This window comes from Megalopta genalis, unplaced genomic scaffold (assembly GCF_051020955.1).
Source record: "Megalopta genalis isolate 19385.01 unplaced genomic scaffold, iyMegGena1_principal scaffold0137, whole genome shotgun sequence".
Classification (NCBI taxonomy): domain Eukaryota; kingdom Metazoa; phylum Arthropoda; class Insecta; order Hymenoptera; family Halictidae; genus Megalopta; species Megalopta genalis.
The window spans coordinates 322,163-330,000 of record NW_027476206.1 but is presented as its reverse complement, the minus strand read 5'-3'; positions in this window follow the sequence as shown (position 1 = coordinate 330,000).

Below are 7,838 nucleotides of genomic sequence, written 5' to 3'. Positions count from 1 at the left end.
AAGTTTAATTAATCTCCCAATAGTTTGCCGGGAAACATCGATAATTCCGATCTAGAAAGAGACAGAGACAGTCGATCCGCGTTATGTTAAATATCTCAAGGTTACCGATTCCACAAAATTATAAAAAGTATACGGCTGTGTAGCGGGGATCAAAACGAGTAATTTCGTGTATAAAGTTTAATTAATCTCCCAATAGTTTGCCGGGAAACATCGATTATTCCGATCTAGAAAGAGACAGAGACAGTCGATCCGCGTTATGTTAAATATTTCAAGGTTCCCGATTCCATAAAATTATAAAAAGTATACGGCTGTGTAGCGGGGACCAAAACGAGTAATTTCATGTATAAAGTTTAATTAATCTCCCAATAGTTTGCCGGGAAACATCGATTATTCCGATCTAGAAAGAGAGAGAGACAGTCGATCCGCGTTATGTTAAATATTTCAAGGTTCCCGATTCCACAAAATTATAAAAAGTATACGGCTGTGTAGCAGGGACCAAAACGAGTAATTTCGTGTATAAAGTTTAATTAATATCCCATTAGTTTCCGGGAAACATCGATAATTCCGATCTAGAAAGAGACAGAGACAGTCGATCCGCGTTATGTTAAATATCTCAAGGTTCCCGATTCCACAAAATTATAAAAAGTATACGGCTGTGTAGCGGGGATCAAAACGAGTAATTTCGTGTATAAAGTTTAATTAAACTCCCATTAGTTTGCCGGGAAACATCGATTATTCCGATCTAGAAAGAGACAGAGACAGTCGATCCGCGTTATGTTAAATATCTCAAGGTTCCCGATTCCACAAAATTATAAAAAGTATACGGCTGTGTAGCGGGGATCAAAACGAGTAATTTCATGTATAAAGTTTAATTAAACTCCCAATAGTTTGCCGGGAAACATCGATTATTCCGATCTAGAAAGAGACAGAGACAGTCGATCCGCGTTATGTTAAATATTTCAAGGTTCCCGATTCCACAAAATTATAAAAAGTATACGGCTGTGTAGCGGGGATCAAAACGAGTAATTTCGTGTATAAAGTTTAATTAATCTCCCATTACTTTGCCGGGAAACATCGATTATTCCGATCTAGAAAGAGACAGAGATAGACGATCCGCGTTATGTTAAATATCTCCAGGTTACCGATTCCACAAAATTATAAAAAGTATACGGCTGTGTAGCGGGGATCAAAACGAGTAATTTCGTGTATAAAGTTTAATTAATCTCCCAATAGTTTGCCGGGAAACATCGATTATTCCGATCTAGAAAGAGACAGAGACAGTCGATCCGCGTTATGTTAAATATTTCAAGGTTCCCGATTCCATAAAATTATAAAAAGTATACGGCTGTGTAGCGGGGACCAAAACGAGTAATTTCATGTATAAAGTTTAATTAATATCCCATTAGTTTGCCGGGAAACATCGATTATTCCGATCTAGAAAGAGACAGAGACAGTCGATCCGCGTTATGTTAAATATTTCAAGGTTCCCGATTCCACAAAATTATAAAAAGTATACGGCTGTGTAGCGGGGATCAAAACGAGTAATTTCGTGTATAAAGTTTAATTAATCTCCCAATAGTTTGCCGGGAAACATCGATTATTCCGATCTAGAAAGAGACAGAGACAGTCGATCCGCGTTATGTTAAATATTTCAAGGTTCCCGATTCCATAAAATTATAAAAAGTATACGGCTGTGTAGCGGGGACCAAAACGAGTAATTTCATGTATAAAGTTTAATTAATATCCCATTAGTTTGCCGGGAAACATCGATTATTCCGATCTAGAAAGAGACAGAGACAGTCGATCCGCGTTATGTTAAATATTTCAAGGTTCCCGATTCCACAAAATTATAAAAAGTATACGGCTGTGTAGCAGGGATCAAAACGAGTAATTTCGTGTATAAAGTTTAATTAATCTCCCAATAGTTTGCCGGGAAACATCGATTATTCCGATCTAGAAAGAGACAGAGACAGTCGATCCGCGTTATGTTAAATATTTCAAGGTTCCCGATTCCATAAAATTATAAAAAGTATACGGCTGTGTAGCGGGGACCAAAACGAGTAATTTCATGTATAAAGTTTAATTAATCTCCCAATAGTTTGCCGGGAAACATCGATTATTCCGATCTAGAAAGAGAGAGAGACAGTCGATCCGCGTTATGTTAAATATTTCAAGGTTCCCGATTCCACAAAATTATAAAAAGTATACGGCTGTGTAGCAGGGACCAAAACGAGTAATTTCGTGTATAAAGTTTAATTAATATCCCATTAGTTTCCGGGAAACATCGATAATTCCGATCTAGAAAGAGACAGAGACAGTCGATCCGCGTTATGTTAAATATCTCAAGGTTCCCGATTCCACAAAATTATAAAAAGTATACGGCTGTGTAGCGGGGATCAAAACGAGTAATTTCGTGTATAAAGTTTAATTAAACTCCCATTAGTTTGCCGGGAAACATCGATTATTCCGATCTAGAAAGAGACAGAGACAGTCGATCCGCGTTATGTTAAATATCTCAAGGTTCCCGATTCCACAAAATTATAAAAAGTATACGGCTGTGTAGCGGGGATCAAAACGAGTAATTTCATGTATAAAGTTTAATTAAACTCCCAATAGTTTGCCGGGAAACATCGATTATTCCGATCTAGAAAGAGACAGAGACAGTCGATCCGCGTTATGTTAAATATTTCAAGGTTCCCGATTCCACAAAATTATAAAAAGTATACGGCTGTGTAGCGGGGATCAGAACGAGTAATTTCATGTATAAAGTTTAATTAAACTCCCAATAGTTTGCCGGGAAACATCGATTCTTCCGATCTAGAAAGAGACAGAGACAGTCGATCCGCGTTATGATAAATATTTCGAGGTTCCCGATTCCACAAAATTATAAAAAGTATACGGCTGTGTAGCGGGGACCAAAACGAGTAATTTCATGTATAAAGTTTAATTAAACTCCCAATAGTTTGCCGGGAAACATCGATTCTTCCGATCTAGAAAGAGACAGAGACAGTCGATCCGCGTTATGATAAATATTTCGAGGTTCCCGATTCCACAAAATTATAAAAAGTATACGGCTGTGTAGCGGGGATCAGAACGAGTAATTTCATGTATAAAGTTTAATTAAACTCCCAATAGTTTGCCGGGAAACATCGATTCTTCCGATCTAGAAAGAGACAGAGACAGTCGATCCGCGTTATGTTAAATATTTCAAGGTTCCCGATTCCACAAAATTATAAAAAGTATACGACTGTGTAGCGGGGATCAAAACGAGTAATTTCATGTATAAAGTTTAATTAAACTTCCAATAGTTTGTCGGGAAACATCGATAGTTCGATCGCGCGAGAGAGACAGAGAAACGAACAGACTTCTTTTCGATTTACGGCTAAAATAAATTTTTCTAATTTTTTTCAATAACATATTCTTGCTTAGATAACTTTTTTACATAGGGATTAAGCATTTAGAACGATATAATGTTTAAAATAAGGGCACTTTACTCTTGACATTTTTCGGTTTTTTCAATTTTCTGGAAAATCCTATCATTAGATTTTTTTAAAAATACGATATTCTTGCTTAACTAACGTTTCTACATAGGGATTAAGCATTTAGAACGAAATCTAATGTCAGAAAATGGCACTTTACTCTTGACATTTTTCGGTTTTTTCATTTTTCTGGAAAATCCTATCATTAGATTTTTTTTAAAATACGATATTCTTGCTTAACTAACGTTTTTACATAGGGATTAAGCATTTAGAACGAAATCTAATGTAGGAAAATGGTACTTTACTCTTGATCGGTACGTTGGGACTTTGAAAATATTCGGGGGTTCCAATCGCTCGTCTGTTGCATCATAGCGCGTCTCGGCGCAATCGACCGATTCGCTCGATCCATTATTTTCGATTTACGGCTAAAATAAATTTTTCTAATTTTTTTCAATAACATATTCCTGCTTAAATAACTTTTTTACATAGGGATTAAGCATTTAGAACGATACATTGTTTAAAGTAAGGGCACTTTACTCTTGACATTTTACGGTTTTTTCAATTTTCTGAAAAATCCTATCATTAGATTTTTTTAAAAATTCGATATTCTTGCTTAACTAACGTTTCTACATAGGGATTAAGCATTTAGAACGAAATCTAATGTCAGAAAATGGCACTTTACTCTTGACATTTTTCGGTTTTTTCAATTTTCTGGAAAATCGTATCATTAGATTTTTTTAAAAATACGATATTCTTGCTTAACTAACGTTTTTACATAGGGATTAAGCATTTAGAACGAAATCTAATGTAGGAAAATGGTACTTTACTCTTGATCGGTACGTTGGGACTTTGAAAATATTCGGGGGTTCCAATCGCTCGTCTGTTGCATCATAGCGCGTCTCGGCGCAATCGACCGATTCGCTCGATCCATTATTTTCGATTTACGGCTAAAATAAATTTTTCTAATTTTTTTCAATAACATATTCCTGCTTAAATAACTTTTTTACATAGGGATTAAGCATTTAGAACGATGCATTGTTTAAAGTAAGGGCACTTTACTCTTGACATTTTACGGTTTTTTCAATTTTCTGAAAAATCCTATCATTAGATTTTTTTAAAAATACGATATTCTTGCTTAACTAACGTTTCTACATAGGGATTAAGCATTTAGAACGAAATCTAATGTCAGAAAATGGCACTTTACTCTTGACATTTTTCGGTTTTTTCAATTTTCTGGAAAATCCTATCATTAGATTTTTTTAAAAATACGATATTCTTGCTTAACTAACGTTTTTACATAGGGATTAAGCATTTAGAACGAAATCTAATGTAGGAAAATGGTACTTTACTCTTGATCGGTACGTTGGGACTTTGAAAATATTCGGGGGTTCCAATCGCTCGTCTGTTGCATCATAGCGCGTCTCGGCGCAATCGACCGATTCGCTCGACCCATTATTTTCGATTTACGGCTAAAATAAATTTTTCTCATTTTATTCAATAACATATTCTTGCTTAGATAACTTTTTTACATAGGGATTAAGCATTTAGAACGATATAATGTTTAAAATAAGGGCACTTTACTCTTGACATTTTACGGTTTTTTCAATTTTCTGAAAAATCCTATCATTAGATTTTTTTAAAAATACGATAATCTTGCTTAACTAACCTTTCTACATAGGGATTAAGCATTTAGAACGAAATCTAATGTCAGAAAATGGCACTTTACTCTTGACATTTTTCGGTTTTTTCAATTTTCTGGAAAATCGTATCATTAGATTTTTTTAAAAATACGATATTCTTGCTTAACTAACGTTTTTACATAGGGATTAAGCATTTAGAACGAAATCTAATGTAGGAAAATGGTACTTTACTCTTGATCGGTACGTTGGGACTTTGAAAATATTCGGGGGTTCCAATCGCTCGTCTGTTGCATCATAGCGCGTCTCGGCGCAATCGACCGATTCGCTCGATCCATTATTTTCGATTTACGGCTAAAATAAATTTTTCTAATTTTTTTCAATAACATATTCCTGCTTAAATAACTTTTTTACATAGGGATTAAGCATTTAGAACGATACATTGTTTAAAGTAAGGGCACTTTACTCTTGACATTTTACGGTTTTTTCAATTTTCTGAAAAATCCTATCATTAGATTTTTTTAAAAATACGATATTCTTGCTTAACTAACGTTTCTACATAGGGATTAAGCATTTAGAACGAAATCTAATGTCAGAAAATGGCACTTTACTCTTGACATTTTTCGGTTTTTTCAATTTTCTGGAAAATCGTATCATTAGATTTTTTTAAAAATACGATATTCTTGCTTAACTAACGTTTTTACATAGGGATTAAGCATTTAGAACGAAATCTAATGTAGGAAAATGGTACTTTACTCTTGATCGGTACGTTGGGACTTTGAAAATATTCGGGGGTTCCAATCGCTCGTCTGTTGCATCATAGCGCGTCTCGGCGCAATCGACCGATTCGCTCGATCCATTATTTTCGATTTACGGCTAAAATAAATTTTTCTAATTTTTTTCAATAACATATTCCTGCTTAAATAACTTTTTTACATAGGGATTAAGCATTTAGAACGATGCATTGTTTAAAGTAAGGGCACTTTACTCTTGACATTTTACGGTTTTTTCAATTTTCTGAAAAATCCTATCATTAGATTTTTTTAAAAATACGATATTCTTGCTTAACTAACGTTTCTACATAGGGATTAAGCATTTAGAACGAAATCTAATGTCAGAAAATGGCACTTTACTCTTGACATTTTTCGGTTTTTTCAATTTTCTGGAAAATCCTATCATTAGATTTTTTTAAAAATACGATATTCTTGCTTAACTAACGTTTTTACATAGGGATTAAGCATTTAGAACGAAATCTAATGTAGGAAAATGGTACTTTACTCTTGATCGGTACGTTGGGACTTTGAAAATATTCGGGCGTTCCAATCGCTCGTCTGTTGCATCATAGCGCGTCTCGGCGCAATCGACCGATTCGCTCGACCCATTATTTTCGATTTACGGCTAAAATAAATTTTTCTCATTTTATTCAATAACATATTCTTGCTTAGATAACTTTTTTACATAGGGATTAAGCATTTAGAACGATATAATGTTTAAAATAAGGGCACTTTACTCTTGACATTTTACGGTTTTTTCAATTTTCTGAAAAATCCTATCATTAGATTTTTTTAAAAATACGATAATCTTGCTTAACTAACCTTTCTACATAGGGATTAAGCATTTAGAACGAAATCTAATGTCAGAAAATGGCACTTTACTCTTGACATTTTTCGGTTTTTTCAATTTTCTGGAAAATCCTATCATTAGATTTTTTTTAAAATACGATATTCTTGCTTAACTAACGTTTTTACATAGGGATTAAGCATTTAGAACGAAATCTAATGTAGGAAAATGGTACTTTACTCTTGATCGGTACGTTGGGACTTTGAAAATATTCGGGCGTACGCGGCGCGCTCGGCGCTTCGAACAGCTCCGGTGTCCCCATTATTTTCGATTTACGGCTAAAATAAATTTTTCTAATTTTTTTCAATAACATATTCCTGCTAAAATAACTTTTTTACATAGGGATTAAGCATTTAGAACGATACATTGTTTAAAATAAGGGCACTTTACTCTTGACATTTTACGGTTTTTTCAATTTTCTGAAAAATCCTATCATTAGATTTTTTTAAAAATACGATATTCTTGCTTAACTAACGTTTCTACATAGGGATTAAGCATTTAGAACGAAATCTAATGTCAGAAAATGGCACTTTACTCTTGACATTTTTCGGTTTTTTCAATTTTCTGGAAAATCGTATCATTAGATTTTTTTAAAAATACGATATTCTTGCTTAACTAACGTTTTTACATAGGGATTAAGCATTTAGAACGAAATCTAATGTAGGAAAATGGTACTTTACTCTTGATCGGTACGTTGGGACTTTGAAAATATTCGGGGGTTCCAATCGCTCGTCTGTTGCATCATAGCGCGTCTCGGCGCAATCGACCGATTCGCTCGATCCATTATTTTCGATTTACGGCTAAAATAAATTTTTCTAATTTTTTTCAATAACATATTCCTGCTTAAATAACTTTTTTACATAGGGATTAAGCATTTAGAACGATACATTGTTTAAAGTAAGGGCACTTTACTCTTGACATTTTACGGTTTTTTCAATTTTCTGAAAAATCCTATCATTAGATTTTTTTAAAAATACGATATTCTTGCTTAACTAACGTTTCTACATAGGGATTAAGCATTTAGAACGAAATCTAATGTCAGAAAATGGCACTTTACTCTTGACATTTTTCGGTTTTTTCAATTTTCTGGAAAATCGTATCA